At 38.1% G+C, this 20,092-nt stretch overlaps 1 long non-coding RNA gene across 1 annotated transcript in view; it reads left to right on the forward strand.

The window, feature by feature from the left end:
* The window catches only part of LOC111773166 (uncharacterized), a 31,193-nt gene extending 13,206 nt beyond the window's left edge, over nucleotides 1-17,987 (forward strand). The window contains exon 2 of the long non-coding RNA XR_002807412.2: nucleotides 17,636-17,987. This is a non-coding gene — a long non-coding RNA (uncharacterized lncRNA). The remainder of the gene's footprint in view (nucleotides 1-17,635) is intronic.
* The last annotated feature ends 2,105 nt before the right edge of the window (nucleotides 17,988-20,092 follow it).

The following is a 20,092-nucleotide window of genomic DNA, read 5'->3' on the forward strand; positions in this document are numbered from 1 at the left end:
TTGTTTTCTGGGTGCTTATCATTTTCCTTCTGTTCTGGAGATTTAATATATTTTTTCATACTGCTTGATGGCATGGATTTGTGCCTCTGCGTAGAGATAGAGTTTAGTCGCTGCTTCCACTTGTTGCGACTGGTGTGGGGGGGGGGGGGGGAAGCTGTTTAGACTGCCCCAACCAGGAACCCTGTCAGCTGTTACTGACTGGGCCTGGACCCCTCCTTGTAGTCACAGTGGTCCTGTGGGGTCCCTCATCAGTTGTGGGTGCAATTGCAAGGGGGCCTCAGGCTGTTGGTGCCTACTGCTGCAGCTCACTTAGATGCGCTCCCTCCTTGTGGTCTGCAGCGGTGTTGTGGGCTTTCCCATCAGCCAGGAGCAGGATCACCTATAATCACCGATTTGTCCCTAACAGAACCCACCAGATCACACTTGTCCACTATAAGTCCCAGCAGAGCTATGGGTATCTTCTGCAGTCTGTCATTAGCTCACCTAGCTTTGCTGCTTTTGCCCCAGGGCCTTCCCACCTTGCGATTGCCAGTTGGGACCTCTCCACTAGTGCTGTGCAGAGGCTTTCGCTGAGGCTGCTGTAAGAACCTGGAGTTCCCCCCCCCGGGCTACATAGCTGTTTCACCAGAGCTCTACTCTGCCCCACTCCACTCTCACAGGATCTCTGGGAGCCCCTTGCCTCGTCTGGGACACGGCCAGAGTCCGTGGGCCTGGCAGTGGCTTGTAAGCTGCTGCCTTGTGGGGAATTCTGCTCTTGGGAGCTTCCTGGTGTTCTGAATGCTGGGTGGGGCCCCCCTGCCAATGGCGAGCAGAGGCCCTCCCTGTTGGGGGGGGTGCAGGACCCTGGAGTGACCCCCTGGGCCGCAGAGCTGGGTGTTGGAGCTCCACCCAGTCCCCAAGCACATCCATGGGAAGTCTGGGTACCCCCTGCACCGACCCGTGCACCGGAGACCCAACCTTATGTCCTTTTAAGGCTAAAAGCTTTAGCAAGTGGATGCTGTCTTCCTGAGAGGAGACTTGGGGAGGAGCGCAAAGAAGCAATTATCCACATATCGCAACAAAGTAGAACCCCTAGAGAATTGTATATCATCCAGATCAGCCTTCAGGATATGGAAAAATAAGAAGGGCTCTCAGTAAAGCCTTGAGGCATTACTGTCCAGATGAATAGTTTTCCTTCCCAAGTGAAAGCAAAGAGGTGTTGACTAGCTTCATCAACTAGAATGCTAAAAAATGCACTGCATAAATCAATTACCATAAAGAACGTGCTCCCAGTGGGAGTGGATATTAGCAGCATATGAGGGTTAGGAACAACAGGGTGTCGAGGAAGAACAATGTTGTTTATTGATTGGAGGTCCTGAACAAACCTCCACCCTTGGCCCTTAGGTTTTCTCCCGGGTAAAATAGAAGTATTACAGGGACTAACACAAGGGATAATGAGGCCTTGAGCCTTGTAATCTTCTATTATGGGCTTTATTACTTGAAGGGCTTCTTTACTTATATTGATTAATTCTGGGGACAGGTTTTGAGGGCTCTATTTGAATCTTGGTGGGGGGTGCACTGTGAATTTTACCAATATCCTTTGGAGATTTTTTTCCATAAGGAGGGTGGTAGCTGATTTAATAGGGACAAATGATCAGTGTTTCCAGAATCAGCTCTAGTAATGTCATAGACAAAGCAAATAAAAGATGATAAGGGTCATTTAATTCACCTAGTTGGCTGTTTTGATGACTACTGTCAAATTCTAGAATTATTTCCCCCTTTTGTGAGAAAGAAATTCCAGCATGATACTTTTCCAAGAAGTCTTGGCTTAATGAATAGGGGTGGAGGAACGAAGGAGAAATGGGTGTGTCTCTGTCAAAGGGCCACACAAAAGGGAATATGTCAGAGACAAGGAACCTTTTGAGGTTTATTAGAAATCCCCATTGTCTGAACTATTGTAGTACTCCAAGGCAGGGACTGCTTAATAGTAGTGCGGCTGAGCACTGAGAGTGTGGCTGAGGTGTCAGGACAGAAGGAGATTCACCTCCAATCTGGAGAAATGTTTCTCCAAACTGATTAAGAGGAAGGAGTGAGAAGAGCCCCTGTGGCTCCTCAAAGCCCCATCATTGAGAATTTGGAGGACATTGGAAAGGCTAGTTAGAGGGCCAAAGGTACTTGAAGCGCTTAAATTTGTAAAGATCTCTTCTCCAATGTCCTGGCTCTTTGCAATAATAACAAGAACTAGAAGAATTTTAGTTTTGCTCAGGGGCCTTCATTTGCTGGAGTTGAAGATTAAGAATTTTATCAGTCTTTCTTTTAGGTAACTCATCTAGAGTGTGAGAGAGTTGGCTTGCCAGATGAACTAAATTTGGAGCGGACATGGTTTCCCATTCCATCCTGATCCGTTTAAGAGCAATTTGAAGTTGATTGTAATAGTCATGAACAGCTTCATAGGTTTTTGCACACAAGCCTGAATTTTGTTCCAATTAACAGGCTCTGGGAAAGCCTTAGGAATTGTCTGATGAAGTTGTCTAGTGATGTTTGAGCCTTATCGTACAACACGCCAACGGGTTGGTTTCCTGTTTGTAATTCTAGAGAGTTTTCAGGATTTTCCCATTTGGCAGTTTTTATCCAATGCTGCACCTGGCCGTCACTGACAAGCATATGAACTAGCTAATATAAGTCAGGGAAACCAGGTTGATAAGTTTGAACGACTATATCAAATTCCTCAGCAAATCTGTGAACATCTTTGGTTATTTTGGGAAAATCTTTGACTTTGGCTCACAGTGCAGCTTTAGTCCAGGGAGTATAAGAAATTAAGGGTTTAACCTCTGGATCGTCAGAAGGCTTAATGTTAGGGGACAGGTTCTGATAGGTTCAGAGGCAGAGAGAGTGGGGAGAGGTTCAAGGAAAAGGAGAAGTTTTGCAAGAGTGTTAGTGTAGGGAAATTGAGAGTAGAGAGGAGGTTAGATGGTATAGAGGGGAAGGAGGAAGATGGCGCCAAAGGCAGAGTCTGAGCGCAAGGAGCTGGGGAAGGGGAACAAGATGGTGCTGGAGGAGGGGAACATGAGGCTTTGGAAGTCATTTTATCTTTAATCTTTTGTTTGCCTCAGTTAATCTTAAAATTTTATTTTGCAAAGAGGCAATTTTAGATTCCTAATAACATTTGGAAGGCTCCAAATACCAATCAAAACAGGTGTTCCATTCAGTTTTGGAAATTACAGAGCTATGGTTTTCCAGTTTGGTTTTAAGAAAACTAAGTTTGGGGAGTTCAAAAGTTCCCCATAATAGCCATTGATATTTTAAATTACTTTTGGTTAAATTGATCCCTTTAGTTGGAAATGCACGTGAGGAGTGCCCATAGTTTTTAAACATAAAATCAGCTAGGGTCCCTGTAAAGGATGAGGGACACCCTCAAAATGCTTAGATAAGTGAGATACCATTCTTAGAGTTTTTTTTCCTAGAGCAAAGGAATACTTGAACAGCTTAAACAGCTCAAACTGTCTGTAGGCTTAATACCAGCCAGTCCCAATAGAACAGTCTGATTTCATTAAGATGCATCAAGGTCGAATCAATGCAGTTTCATGGAACAATGCAGTTCCAAAGAACGTCCAGTTCCCAAGGGAATTGGACTGAAGGTTGATCAATGCAGTTCTAAAGGACAGTCTCCTCTCAAGGGAGTCAGCCCAAAGGCTGATGGCATAGTTCTAATGAAGAGTCCAAAAGTGGGACCAAAGGCTAACCAGTTCCAAGTATGGGAATAGTCCGGTTCCAAAAGGAATTGGACCAAAGTCTAGCGCAGTTCAAAGAAACAGCTAATTCAAAGAGTCAGGCCAAAGTGCCACCTGAGTATTCACAAACAAGGCCTTAACCAGAAAAGGAGGATGCCTTGAAACAGGTCTCAAAGAAAGCCTGGAGAGCCTCAAATGCAAAGAGGGCCACAGCTCAGATCCAGGAGAAAAAACTTACCCTCAAACTCAAGCGTCAGCAAGAAAAGCAGTCAACTCAATGGTCTCTTTTGTTGACACTACGTCTGTTTGCTCACCAACCTCAGAGTTGTCCGGAGTCTTCTCTGGATCCCCATACAGGCCACCAAAATGTTGACCTTAAACAAATAGAAGCCAGTTATTTCTCCAGCAAAAATGGGTTTATTCAAGATCAGCAAAGAATTGCAACTGGGGGTCTGCAACCATGGTGAGCCACGTGCAAGTCCCCCAGCAGCAAGGGAGGAGACACTCTTTTATAGAGGGGAAAAGGAAGTTGGGAGGGCTATTATAAACAAAGTCCATTGGAGGAATGGAGAGTTGGATGTATAGTGGCTTTTCATTGGCTGAGTTTGCTGGTCAAGAAGAGGAAGTTTTTCTTCTTCCTGTTGGGCTCTGCTGTGGACATAGGGCGTAAGAGCTCTCCTTTTTGGCTTAGGACTCTAATTTAATGAGGTTTCTGTTTATTAATTTGACACTGGCTTAATAGCAAGTAATAGTAAGAATTTTATATGCATAGAAAAAATGCCTAGAGGGTATTGCAGACATTTTCTGTTCATTCTTCAACCTGGAAGGTCACCTTCACAGGAAGCTTTCTCAGCTTTACTCATGCAAAGTCAGTTGTTTCCTCCTCTCTGCTCCCACAGCACTTAGTCCAGACCTCCACTGTAGCATCTATGTATTACTTTAGTGTAATTATTTGCTTCCCTTTCAGCTGGGAACTTCTCAGAAGCAGAGACCTTGCCTTCCTCATTGTTGTGTCTTTAGCACCTAGCACAGTGTGTGGCATGCCTTAGGCACACAATCACTTTTATTGACCAACAGTCTTTTCAATGGGAATCAAATGTAGAGAGTATGTTTGGCTTGCAGTTATAGCTGCAATTCAGAGGCTGGAGCTGTCTCAGACTTCTTTTTTGCCGTTTAGCTTGTCTAGTACCTCTGACCAAAAACTCAGCCCATTCCTAATGTTTCCACATGATCTTGTTCAGACTTCTAGTCTGCCCCAAATCCCAGAGAATGTTCAAAACTTTGGTTATACTGAATTGTGTTATATTAAATTCAATTTGAGGTTAGGGGGCTGTAGAAGAAAAGTTCAGAAATCTTTGGGCTTTATGTAAAGACTTGGATGTAAGAGTTAATCAGTTTCTATATACCCAACAATAGAGTACCTTGATGGTTATTCCATTCTACTCACTGTAGGGTTATGGATGGGCAAACTTTCTGTCATCCAGTATTAATTTAACTTAATTTATTTCATTTTTAAAAATTAATTTATTGAGATATAATTCATATCCATATACTTCATCCATTTAAAGTATACAATTCAGTGGTTTTCAGTATAATCATAGAGTTGTGCAACCAACACTACTAATTCCAGAACATTTTCATCACTTCTGAAAAAAACTCTGTACCAATGAGAGTTATTCCCTATTTCTTCCCAAACTCTACTCCCTACGCCTAGGCAACCACTAATTTTCTTTTTGTTTTTGTAAATTTGCCTATTCTGGACATTTCATATACATGGAATCATACAATATGTGGTCTTTTGTGACAAGCTTCTTTCATTTAACATGTTTTCAAAGGTGATCTATATTGTAGCATGCACCAGTGCTTCATTCCTTTTTATTGCTGAATAATATTCCATTGTGTATGTATGTCACATTTTATTTACTCGTTCAATAATTGATGGACATTTGGGTTGTTTCCACTTGTTAGCTATTATGAATAGTGCTGCTGTTAACATTCCTATACAAGTTTTTGTGTGGACGTATGTTTTAATTTTTCTTGGATATATACCAAAGAGTGGAACTGTTGGATCACATGGTAACTCTATGTTTAACTTTTTGAAGAACTGACATTCTGTTTTCCAAAATGACTGCAACATTTTACATTGCTACCAGCACTGTATGAGCATTCCAATTTTTCCACATCCTCACCAACACTTGTTATTGTCTGTCTTTTTGATTATAGCCAACCTAGTGGGTAGAAGGTGGTAGTTCATTATGGTTTTCATTTTTATTTATCATGGCTACTGATGTTGAACATCTCTTCATGTGTTTATTGGCCATTTGTATATCTTCTTTGGAGAAATTCCTATTCAGATCTTTTGCCCGTTTTAAAGTTAGATTATTTATCTTTTTATTGTTGAGTTGTAAGTGTTCTTTATATATTCTTGGTACAAGTCCTTTATCAGGTATATGATTTGCAAATATTTTCTCCTATTTTCTGGGTTTTCTTTTCGCTTTTTTCTTAGTAACATTTGCAGCACAAAAGATTTTCATTTTGATGTAATCCAACTTATCTATTTTCTCTTTTTTTTGCTTGTGCTTTTGGTGTTATGTCTAAGGAACTATTGTCTTATCTAAGGTCATGAAAATGTAGGCCTTTATAAAAAGAGTTTTATAGTTTCAGCTCTTACATTTAGGTCTTTGATCCATTTTGAGTTAATTATTCTATATGGTGTGAGGCAAGCGTCCAACTTCGTTATTTTGCATGTAGATATCCAGTTGTCTCTACCATTTGATGAAAAGACTATTCTTTCCCCACTGAATGGTCTGACACCCTTGTAAAAAATTAACTGACTGTAAATGCAAGGCTTTATTTCTGGACTCTGAATTCTATGTCATTGATCTATATCTTTATGCCAATGCCATCCTTATTTTATTACTGTAGCTTTGTAGTAAGTTTTGAAATCAGCAAGTGTGAGTCCTCCAACTTTATTCTTCTATTTTAAGATTTTTTTTTGTCTATTCTGGGTTCCTAGGATTTCCATGTGAATTTTAGGATGAGTTTGTAAATTTCTGCAAAGAAACCAGTTGGGATTATGATAGAGATTGAGTTGAATCTGTAAATCAATTTGGGAAGTATTGTCCATGAACATGGGTATATCCATAGTATCTAATCCATGAATATGAGCTGTCTTTCCATTTATTTAGGTTGTCTTTAATTTCTTTCAACAATACTTCATAATTTCCAGAGTACAAGTTTTGCACTTCCTTTGTTAAGTTTATTGCTAAGTATTTTATTCTTTTTGGTGCTATGGTAGATGGAATTGTTTTCTTAATTTGATTTTGAATTGTCCATGGCAAGTGTATAGAAGCATAATTGATTTTTGTAGATTGATTTTGTATCCTATGAATTTGCTGAACTCATTCATTCTTATTCATTATTCATTCTTATTCTTATTCATTATTCATTATTATTATTTGTTTTAATAGGTTTTTAGTGGATTCCTTAGGACTTTCTGTATATGTATACAAGATCATGTCATCTGTAAGTAGAGATAATTTTACTTCTTTCTTTCAAATCAGGATGCTCGTTATTTCATTCCTTCCCTGCCCCCAGTTGGTTTACCTAGAACCTCTAGTACAATGTTATATAGCAGTAGTCAAAGTGGATGTCTTTGTCTTGTTCCTGATCTTAGGGGAAATATTGTCTTTCACCGTTAAGTGTGAAATTATTAGCTGTGGGTTTTTCATAGAGGCACTTCATCAGGTTGAGGAAGTTCCTTTTGATTTTTAGTTTTTTTTTTTTTTATATCGTGAAAGGGTGTTGAATTTTTTGAAATGCTTTTTCTGCCTCTCTTGAGATGATCACGTGATTTTGTCCTTTATTCTACTGATATGATATATTACATTAATTGATTTTTGACTGTTAAACCAACCTTACATTCCTAGGCTGTCATCCATTCTTGCACCTGCTCAGCTCAGACTTATATCTTGACAAGTGTTAAGCCAATGCTGAATCTTCATCATGTTGCTGTATTTCATTTTTTAAAAATCTTTTTATTATTTGATGTTAAGTATGGCATTTATAATGGCATCTTCTATTGAATGTCACACTGTCAAATCCATAATTCACCACCTCTCAGTTTCCTAATCTTTATAGGGCTCTTACCAAATTGTCTTTTTTTTTTTTTTTTTTAAAGATTGGCACCTGAGCCAACAACTGTGGCCAATCTTTTTTTTTTTTTTTTTTGCTTTATCTCCCCAAATCCCCCCGGTACATAGTTGTATATCTTAGTTGCAGGTCCTTCTAGTTGTGGCATATGGGATGCCACCTCAACATGGCCTGACGAGTGGTGCCATGTCCGCGCCCAAGATCTGAATCCTGGGTCGCCTCAGCGGAGCAGGCGAACTTAACCACTCGGCCACGGGGCTGGCCCCTTACCAAATTGTCTGTACTAGAAAATATGAGAAATTGGTCTTTTCTCTTCTCATTTATCTGAATATAGGTGAAGAGGACTTTGCCTAAATTGAATCAGAACAGGATGAAATTCTTAAACACAAAATAAATGTCTGTCTGTAATCTATCTTTCAAATGGAACACAGTCTTACCAAGTTATATAGTTGTTTTTACTAGACTCTTAGTTTATGTGATTTAAAGATATCTCTAAGTCTCAAATTCTATCATTCTTGGTTTTAAATCAACCTCACCTTTTCCTTTACAGTTGCAAGGGTGATACACTTACAGCTTATAAACCAAATTCGGCCTGTTGGTATGTTTTATTTGGTTCATAGGCTTTTGAAATTTAAGCTGAGCATGTACTGTGTAGGCAGACACTACACCCAACCTTCCTATTATCTTCTATTCTGCATTTAAGCCAGGCCCCTAAAGGCTTTGGAGTTTGTAATGCCTGTAATAAACCATTTTACTTTTGACATCTTTATTTATCTCAATGGGATCATTATTTTCTGGTCATCCAACTTCTGAAACTTCGAGTCATTGTTGCTAATTTTTTGTAAATTTTTTTGGCCTTTAAAATATATCACCCTATGTATTTAATACCACTGAACTATACACATAAAAATAGTTAAGATGGTAAAAAAAAAAACCACCCAAATTAAATATGAATAGATTCTTATTGTGTAAGATTTAGACAATCAAAAGTACAAAAGCCCTGAATGTCCTCTTCCATCTCTCTCTATCACTCCTTCCCTGTCTTCCAGCCCACTTTGTAGACATTTACGCACACACACACACAAGTTATTTGTTGTTTATATAAAAAGTAGGCTGGACGAATATACCCTCAACTCATTGACAATGGGTACCTCTAGATGGGGAAGTAGTGGTAAAGAGGAGTGAAGGAGGACTTTTCAGTTCTGAACTATTACTACCAATGCCATATGAACATGATTTACATACATCTTTGTATGAAGCCTACCTCAGCAAGATGTGAAACCTAAACACTACAAATGTGAAGATTGGTAGACTGACAAATGTAGAAATATTACACTGTATCAGTCAGTGTTCCACCTGACAAGCAGAACCAATAGGGGAAATAAATAAATAAAATATTATAGATAGATAGATAGACAGATAGATGATAGATAGGTAGGTTTATGTGATTGTTGGGGCTGGCTAAGCAAGTCTGAAATCAGTAGGGCAGGTCTTCAGGAAGAGAATACTACAGGCATGTTGGAACTCTATCTTCCCCTTTTGGGAAAAACCTTAATTCTACTATTAAGTCTTTTCAACTAATTGAATTAGGCTCCCCCAGATTTTCCAGGATAATCTCCATTGCTTAAAGTCAATTGATTAGAGGCTTTAATCACGCCTGCAAAATATCTCTATAGCAAAACCAAATAACTGGATACTATAGTCTAGTCAAGTTGACACATCCAAAAAGTCATCACATATACAAATTAAAAATTTATGTAAGGAAAAGACACTGTGTATAAAGACAGACAACAGATAGGTAATATATATTTATAATATAGTTAATAAAAGGATTAATATTCAAAATTTATTGAGTTCCCCCAAATCAATAAGAAAGACAAGAAACAGCTGATAGAAAAATGGGCAATGGATATGAATAGACAATTTATATACAAAATAAAATAGTCTGATGAAAAAATGTAAAAAATACTCAAACTCACTAATAATTAAAAGAATATAATCACAAGCAATAACTATTTTTTTCCTGATAATTTTGGCAAGCATTTAAAGAGATGGATAATATCAAAAGACAGCAAAAATGCAGAGGAATGGGCATTCTCATTCATACAGAAATACTTTGGTGAGAGTGTACATATGTAAAGGCTTTTAAAAAAGAATTTTAGCAGTATCTATGAAAATTTTAAATGAGCACATTTTTCACCTGGTGAACTACCACTAGGAATCTACTTTCTCTTCCTCCCATTGTTTATCACCAAGTTCCAATGTTTGAGCTTTTATCCCTGAGCCTCCCAACTGAATTCCCTGATTCTTCTCTCCCTATCTGAGTTCAGCTTTCACGCTACTGCTACATAGATCTGCCTAATTCTCCCCCATCTCTTTTTCTCTTATGCACACACACAAATACAAATATGCCGTAGCATTATTTGTAACAGCCCCAACCCAGAAACAACTCAAATGTCTAACAACTGTAGCATGGGTAGGTAACTTGTGATATATTCATGCAATAGGGTATTTACAATAAAGGAAGTGAATGGACTATTAATCAAATATCAACATGTATGGTTCTCAAAAGAATACTGTTGGGTAAAAGAAGGAAAACATCAAAGGAAACATAAAGTATGATTCCATTTAAACAAAGTTCAAAAAAGGCAAAACAAAACTACTTTATTTAGGGATGCCTACCTAGGTGGTAAGACTATAAAGAAAAGCAAGGAAATAAATGATTATTCCAAATGTTTGAGTAGTGATTACCTTGGGAGGTGGGGAGAAAGGGAGTTGTGATTGGGGAGGTGAATTCAGGAGACTTCTGGGGTGCTGTGGATCTTAGACTTCTTGACCTTGATGGTAATGACATGTTAAACTGAACACATGTGTCTTTGTCTCTATTCTCATAATTTGAAAAAATACCACTAGGAAACTTCCTGAGATGCTGGCAGTATTCTATTTCTTGACATAATGGTGGTGGCACAAATTTTAAAATTTTCATTTTAAAAATTAAATTTACATATGATTTCCACACTTTTCTGTCTGTTGCATTTGACTTGAAAATTGTTAAAAATAAATTAGATAAAAACCTTTATGAATTACTCCCTGCCTACAGAATAAAGTTCAGACTCAGTATGAACTTTGAAATTCCTCCATATACAGACTACCTCAGCCTTTCTAATTCTAACTTCCACTACTGTCTTCAATGCAAACCAAAAAAACACCAAACCAAACAAAACAAAACAAAGCTCCAACAGATACTAATTTTACTAAGTTGGCTTTACAAAAAAAAAAAAAAAGTTGACCTTTCCTCTTACTCTTTATTTGAAAGTAAATGGGGACAGATTTTGAATTGCCTACCACACGTTTTTCTAAGATGAATCAGAGCAGGATGAAATGCCTGCTTAGTCTGGCTATAATGAATATGTGTCTATAACACAATTCTCAGAAAACTCATTTCTCCCCAGTTGTTATCTAGCTGGCATTGTGTGTTTAAGAATTTTCTCTCAGTTTAAATAAGCTAGAAACATTTGTGGAAGGCAAGTCTATGAGGTGTTAGATACTGGTTTGTGCCCACCAAAACACAGTGAAAAATAAACAAACAACCAGAATTGAGCCCTGAGTCTTCAAGCACAGACCCTCAGGTTCACACTTAGTCACTTCACACGTAGACACCACTGGAAGAACCAGGACCTAATGTTCCTGGAAAATGGGACTTCTTAGGTTCACAGATGTTTACTGCAAATACCTGAGCCCCATGCTTCGGGTGGAGATCTCAGCAAGAAGACTGATGGACAGCTTCCAGGGGAAAAAACGAGGGAGGGGCAGGATGTGGTCTTGGTGATTCAGAAGTGGCTCGCCTTTCCACCACCAGAGTCAGCATGCAGCCACATGGCCCCACATGGTGCAGTGATGGCTCTCGATGAGCTGTCAGATGAGTTGTCTCACCAGCTCCTCCCTGCTTGCCTTCATTAAAGCACTTGGTAATTTCAGAAGCCCAATTTGCATACAAGTAGTTTTATTCTGTCTTTCTAAATTAGTCAAGCAAGAAAGTGTTGAAGCTTTCTGATCTACATGATATGGTGGCATGAAGTGTTTTTGAGCATTTTAATCCTTGCTTGCCTCACCTGGTCCTTAAAATGGTAAAGTTATGTCACCCATGTGGAGGCAGCCTACCATAGTGGTTGAACCTCTGGGTGTTGGAGCCAAGCTGACTGGGTTTAAGTCCCTGCCAGCCACTCCCAGACTTGTGATTTGAGAAGTGTGCCCATGTCATTCTTTTTTGCCCCAGGGCATGAATTTGGTGCTCTTAATGTGATTGGTGCAGCCAATGCTAAGAGTCATCTCTGCTGGTGCAACAGTGACAGAGTTTACAGCAAGTTCCAGCAAAGCAGTGGCAGTTCTGCTGATGGCCATGTCTGGATTCCAGGGCTGGCACAGTGGCGAGTGGGTCACACTGTCTGGCGCTGGGCATTAATTTTCCATAACTTGATTTGGGGTATTGTTCACGACTGCAGTCCTCAACCCAGCTATGCTGGCAATTCTGGGAGTTATCTAACGACGTTTTAATACATTCTCTTTTGCTTAAACCAAACTTTTGGTTTCTTTTAGATGTAACTAAGGATAACGACTGATGCAATGACCTTGGGAAAATGTTTTAAGTTTTCTCAACCTATTTTCTCTTCTGTAAAGTAGCTTAGTAATATCTATCTCTTATGGTTAACGGGAGACTTAAAGATGTTAATGCATGCAAGCAGTCATTATGGTGCTGGCACACGGTAAGGGCCCCTAAAATATTAGCCATTATTATTAATAATTTATTGGGCACAGGAAGAACATTGGACTGTCTTTAGTAAGGGTGAATCTTGGTATGAGATTTTATCTTTTATCACCTTTTATCTTAGAGTTAGGAATGATAGCATGGAGTCTTTGAAATTAGAGATCATTATATGTTAGTTCCAAGACTCAAGAATAGTGACCCCATCTGAATGGTTATGTAGAAGAAATAATTCCCTCTTGATTGCAGTGACAGGATTAAAAGTAACTTAGTGATTTTTATGGCTCATGGCTTTAATTTATGGTTGGTTGACTTAGGTAACCATATATCTTTTGTTTTACTTATTTAATTTAAATTTAACATAGGGACTGAAAAGGGCATACACAAATCTTAAGTTTATGGTTTGGTTATTACATCAAGTCAGATATTGAATATTACCACCGCTGTAGAGGCCTACTTTGTGCTCCTATCCTCCAAAGGTAACCACTACACAGATTTCTCTTACCATAAATTAGAGTTGCCTGGTTTTTAACTCAATGAGATTGTATAGTATGAAATCTTTTTGTTGCTAAATGTTATATGAGATTCATTCATGTTGTTACACATAGAAGTAGTTTTCATCATTGCTGTATAGTATTCCATTATGCATATATACCACAATTTATTCATCCATTTTATTATTAATGGACATTTGGGTTGCTTCTAGTTTGGTGCTATTAAGATTAATGTAGTAAGAATATTCTTGTAATTATCTTTTTGTGCACATATGTATGCATTTATTTTGGATTTACAGCTAGGAGTTGAATTGCGAAGTCACAAGGTAGGCATGTACTTAACTTTACTGGCAACAACATTTCCAAAGTAGTTTTACCAATTTATACTCCTGCAGCATTGCATGAGTTTATGGTACTCTATATCCTCATTAACACTTGGTACTGCCAACCTTTTTAATTTCAGCCATTCTGGAGTGTGTGTAGGATATCTTGTTTTGTTTTCCTGATAACTAATGATGTGGAGCACCTTTACATGTTCATTGGTTGTTTGGATATCTTCTTTTGTAAAAAAATCTGTTCATGACTTTTACATTTTCTTTAAAAAAAGTGTGTCTGTCTTTCTCTTATTGATTTAAAAGAGATCTTTATATAGTCTAGATATGAGGTCTTTGTGCGATTTATATATGTAAAATATCTTCTCCCACTTTGCATCTTGCCTTTTCATTCTCTTAATGGTGTCTTTTGACGAACAGAAGTTTTAAAGTGTAATAAGTCCAAATGATCAACCTTTCCTATTATGGTTAGTGCTTTTTTTTTAAAAAAAAACAAAAACCCAGACTTTATTTTTTAAAGCAGTTTTAGGTTTACATAAAAATGTGCAAAAAGAACAGAGATTCCCATATACTCCTGCTTCTCTCCTCCAGTTTCCCCTATTATTAACATCTTGCGTTGGTGTGGTACATTTGTTACAACTGATATTGATACATTATTATTAACTAAAGTTCATGGTTTGCATTAGGTCTCACTCTTTGTGTTTGTCCACTTTTTGGGGTTTTGACAAGTGAATAATGTTATTTATCCACCATTACAGTATCATACATTCACTGCCCTAAAAATCCCCTATGTTCCACCTCTTCATCTCCCCCCAACTCCGGGCAACCACTGATCTTTTTACTGACTCCATAGTTTAGCCTTTTCCAGAATGTCATATAGTTGGAATTATACAGTGTGTAGCCTTTTCAGACTGACTTCTTTCACTTAGTAATATGTGTTAAAGTTTCCTTTGTGTCATTTTGTAGCTTAATAGCTCATTTCTTTTTAGAGGTGCATAATATTCCATTGACTAAATGCACCATAGTTTATTTATCCATTCACCCACTGAAAGACACCTTGGTGGCTTCCAAGTTTGGGCAGTTATGAATAAAGCTGCTATAAACATCCATGTACATGTTTTTGTTTGGGCATAAGTTTTTCACTCTGGGTACATACCAAGGAATGTGATTGCTGGATCACATGGCAAGACTATGTTCAGTTTTGTAAGAAACTGCCAGACTGTCTTCCAAAGTGTCTGTACCATTTTGCATTCCCACCAACAAATGAAAGTTCCTGTTGCCCCACATCTCCTCCAGCATTTGGTGTTGTCAGTGTTTTAGATTTTAGCCATTATAATGTATGGGTAATGGTATCTTGTTGTTTTAATTTGCATTTCCTTGATGACATATGTTGTGAAACATCTTTTCATATGTTTATTTTCCATATGAATATCTTCTTTGGTGAGGTGTCTGTTGAGGTCTTTGGCCCATTTTTTAATTGGGTTGTCTTCTTATTGTTGAATTTTGAGAGTTCTTTGTAGATCTTGAATAACAGTTCCTTATCAGATATGTCTTTTGCAAAAACTTTTCTCCAAGATGTGGCTGGTCTTCTCATTTTCTTGACATTGTCTTTGGCAGAGCAGAAGTTTTTAATTTTAATGAAGTCCAGCTTATCTGTTATTTTTTTCATGGATCATTCCTTTGGTGTTGTATGTAGAAAGTCATTGCTATATCCAAGGTCATCTAGGTTTTCTCCCATGTTATCTTATAGGAGTTTTATAGTGTATAGATTCTTTTTTTTGCACATGGATGTCCAGTTATTCCAGCATCATTGTTGAAAAGACTATCTTTGCTCCATTGTATTGCCTTTGCTTTTTACTTAAAGGAAATATATTTATGGGGGTCTATGTCTGGGCTTTCTATTCTGTTCTATTGATTTATTTATGTATTCTTTCACCAATACCACACTTTCTTGATTACCAAGTCATGTTTTTATGGATGCTGAGATACCTCCAGTGTGGATGGAGGATGGAATTATGGCCCACTATCTATTTGGACTTGTCCATGGAACCACAGATAGTTTACTTGTGACCAACTTAAAATTTATTAGTCTGTCCTCTTTAAGTGGCAAGTGACAGAAACCCAGCTCAAACTCAAGCAAAGGAAAGAATATTTTGGCTCATGGGAACTAGTAAGAACCAAAGTGGAACTGGCATCAGATATATTCCATATCTCTTCTTCTCTCTCCACCTTCCCCTCTCACTTAGAGGATTTTCAACAATAGAAGAGCAAAAAAAAAACAAAACCCTACCTCCTACTGGCTTAAAGAATAACTTCTTCATTTCCTTCAAATGTTTGTTCAAATCTCACTTCCTCAATGAGGCCGACCAACCCTAACTTTATTCACCACCAAAACCTATCTTCTCCATCCCAGCACTCTGATCCTTTTTACCATGCTCTGCTTTTATATTTTTCCCACTTACTACTTCCTAACATCCTGTAGAATTTTCTTATTTATGTTTTTAGCCCATTATCTCTCTCGACTAGAACGTTAGTTCCACAAGGGCAGGGCTGTTGTGTATTTTGTTCACTCAGATATTCTGAGCATCTGGAACAGTGCACCTAGAACATTCCACATGGTAGGTGCTCAATAAATACTGTTGAATGAGTGAAAGGGAATTCATTATCTCACATAAGAAGAAGTCCCAAGTTGGATTGTTCCAAGATTGTTGATTCTGTGGATCAATGACATAACTGAGAACCATGTTCTCCTCGTCTTCCCTGTCTGACATCCTCAGCATGCCAGCTTGGTCTCAGGCTAGCTCTCTTCATGGTTGCAAGATGGCTGCTGCAGTTCTAGGCATCACATATTGACAAGACACATCCAGCAGCAGCAGAAAGATGGCTGCTATCTGCTTTTCATGTATCCCCTTTTCTTCTTCAATCAATGAGGAGGCATATATTATTTTTTAAAAACCACAAGTGCATATATAATAACTGAAATTAAAATAAATGCATATATGGGGCTGTCCCGGTGGCACAGTGGCTAAGTTCAGACGTTCTGCTTCTCGGCGGCCCGGGGTTCGCCGGTTCGGATCCCAGGTGTGGACATGGCACCGCTTGGCAAAAGCCATGCTGTGGTAGGCATCCCACGTATAAAGCAGAGGAAGATGAGCACGGATGTTAGCTCAGGGCCAGCCTTCCTCAGCAAAGAGAGGAGGATTGGCAATAGTTAGCTCAGGGCTAATCTTCCTCAAAATAAATAAATAAATAAATAAATAAATAAATAAAATAAATGCATATAATCGCATTAGTTTCTCAGCTAACCCTTACAGACAGGATGCATAATGGTAATATAAATTAGTCGATTGCAACAATGTTAGTTTTGGAAGAAATATGTCAATATAAATTTATGAAATGTTAAGAAGATATTTCTGGGTATAATAATTTGGACATTGCTTTTGAAAAGTTAAATAGCTGGAAAAATTATTTTTAAAAATCCATAATCCTTGTTTATTTTGATGAAATTCTTAGACAAAAAATAAAACCATGAGGAAATCTATTGTGAGGATGACGAAAGGAAAAAGGTTCTTGAATATATTAAAGTAAGACAAAGTAGCTTTAAAAACTGTGAAATATATTTAAAAATACAAAATTTCCGTAAAGCCTTGTACAGCCAAAAACACATAATAGACCACTCATACATTTTTTTTGGTCTGATCAATTGAATGCATATTTAATTTAACTTAGGTTATAGGTCAAGTGGATTAAGAAAATTCACTTTTGCTAAGAAAATGAAATAGTGGTAAAGGATCTGTTGAGCTCATTTACTATTAACTGTTTTGAAAAAATAAGAATATTTCATGTGAAAATGTTAATTAGAAAAATGGACTATATTGGTTGCAGTATTGCTCAACATATGTGTAAGGCTCATGCTTATAAAATCTGAAGAGAAAATAACTACAAATCACCCTGTTAATTTGTTGGGCATTTCTAGCTGAATTAAGTTTGTCCTTGTTAAAGAAATTATCTTCGTTTTTCCCCCTCAGGAATGCATGTAAAGCAGTTCCTGTCTCAATGTACGCCTAAGGCAGAAAGTTCAGCGCTCAATTACCTGCTGTCTGAAGGCTCATATTTTGCAGTGAGCAAGTGGAATAGCATTTTAATCAGAAGTCTTGACCCACGTTCTTCTTTTTCCCTTCACAGCCCTGCAAGCTATTTGGCATATGAAGGTCTTGACCTGAGAAAACCATCTTGGATAACCGCGGCAAGGAGAAGGAAAAATGCAACACCTAGGAGATTTCAGTAAACAGTAGAATCATGCCAACCTAATCTGTGTTAAAATGCTTGGAATGTGGGAGCCGCTGATGATGCCTGTTGTCTGTGTGTCTGACTGAATCCTTTCTTTACTCAGAGCAGCAAAGCAAAGCCTGGGAACCAGGCCAAATGCCTGCCACTTACCTTAAATTGATCAGCCACTTTGAGATTAAAACTCCTGAAAGCTGCCACACCGTGAAAACAAGGCCTCCTTCACATTAAAGGCAAATTGCGACTTTGAGTTTGCTGTGATCTTTTTTCCATTTTATCCAGTTTTTCACAGTGCACACTTTTTTTTTTTCCTTTCCATTTATGCTCCAATGTAGAAGCCAATAGTTACAGCATCTTGGCCAAGCATTCATTAAGGTTTATAAGACCAAAATTTATGGTTATTTAGGAGTTGGCACAAAGACAGACTGTTGCTGGAAAAAGAAAAAGAAATACAGGTGGGAAATATAAGCCTCAACAAAGGCGCATACTATACAGTAGTGTGCTGGGCTCACAGGAGTGTCTGCCAGGAAAATATTGTATCGTATTTAAAACCAGCTACTCCTCTGTTCTGAATCCTTCCCATTTTATGGCTCTGTAGGTGATTGAAACAAGTATACTGGTCATTCCAAGAGACTTTTCTGACTTTATAAGTGCTACCATTTCCAGGAGCGGGCAGTCGTAGAGATAAACTGATGTGTGTTAATCTGGGTGATAATCTGTCACTTGGCTAACAGATGAGGTGAATTGAAAAAAATATATATATACATATATATATATATAATGGGTCAGAATAAGGGCTCTCCCATGAAGAGAAGAGTCATGTTATCCTCCTCAGTAGACCTTACATAATGGCAGGGCCTGTGTTCCCAAAAATGTAGGGTGTGGGCAAAACACACCCTTAGTCTTTGAATTCGGGTAGTAATGTGGAATTCTGGCACAGGCTGGAAGTCTATATTCTCCCTCAGGAAATATTGTTAATGATTCTTTTTTTTTTTAAATACTCTCTGATTTCCTAGACTAGGGGAATAAGAAGGCTCCTTGTCCTGTCATTTGCAATATTTGTGAAGCAATCATTTTAAGAATATATTTTAGTTTACTCATTGTCCAGGAGTACTGCATGTAATGAAAAAACAGCTTCAGTGTTTCATGATGTAAACTCGTCTCAAAATATCACTTGTTTTAGCTATGCCAGTAGCTCACTGTATGATTTAGGGAAAGTTAATTTAAATGTCCAGCCATCTCCTATTATCAAATAGGACTATTTTACCAGCAACGATAATAATCATCATCTATATTCTACCAAGTGCACTGTGAGAAGGTATTTGCTTCCACTTTTCTGACCTTGGACACACTAGAATCTTTTCACCCTTTCTCTCCATGAAATTAAGTTCATCTTTTTTATTAACTTTGTTTTGGAAATCTTCCACCTAGTTCTTTTTATCGGTATCAGCTCAACATGGAAATACATGCAGTGTTATGTAAACTTGCATTTGTTCATATGTTGCTCTGCAAAGGACCTATTTATTTGTGCATATATATGAATACTTTCCCCTAACTATACACACTTTCAGCTCCCCAAGGGCGGGGGCATGACCTTCTTGATATCTCTCCACCAACAAATTGCTCATTGAATTTGGAAAATTGAGTATGCACACAATCTTTTGCATCATTTCATAAAATGCTAAATACAACTTTGGCTGCATGAGCACACCATGTGGTCATCATTTGCAGATAATACTGATTATTTCTGAGCATGGGTGAGCCTGTTCATTAAGTAGTGATTAGAAGTCTCTTCCCTTGTTTCTCCAACTGCCAGAAAGCCAGAGCCATCATAAAAGGAAGAGAAAAAGCTATGATTCAGTCTGGTGCTGATCTCTGTCTCTGCATCTTTTTAACCAGTTTGCCTTACAACTTTGTTGTTTAAATTTTCTATCATACATAATAGACTTTTATCTTGACTACCGATTTTATCATAGCTTCCAGGTCTTCATACTTCCGTGTATTTCCTATTAATTCTGATTCTTCCATGTTTCATCGATTATCAGTATTTATGGAGGGCCTCATTTTTGCTCAGCATTAGGCCAAGGGTAATTGAAAAATCCCTAAATAATGAGAAGTAGGTGATAAGAGAATACAAACAAGCGAACAACTGCCTGCAGTGATTTGCTTTGCATTTTGTTGCATAGGGTGACAATCTGAGGACAATTCAAAAGAATATACAGTAGAGTCATAGTTCATGATGAACAGCCAATATGGCGGTTCAGAGAGTGTGCCCTGAAGCAATCACAGAATATATAAGACTTCAACAGGGCCCAGAGGGATGATAGAGAAAGGAGGGAAGTCTCTCCAAGAGAG

The sequence above is a fragment of the Equus caballus genome, chromosome 4, assembly GCF_041296265.1.
Source record: "Equus caballus isolate H_3958 breed thoroughbred chromosome 4, TB-T2T, whole genome shotgun sequence".
NCBI classification, from domain to species: Eukaryota; Metazoa; Chordata; class Mammalia; order Perissodactyla; family Equidae; genus Equus; species Equus caballus.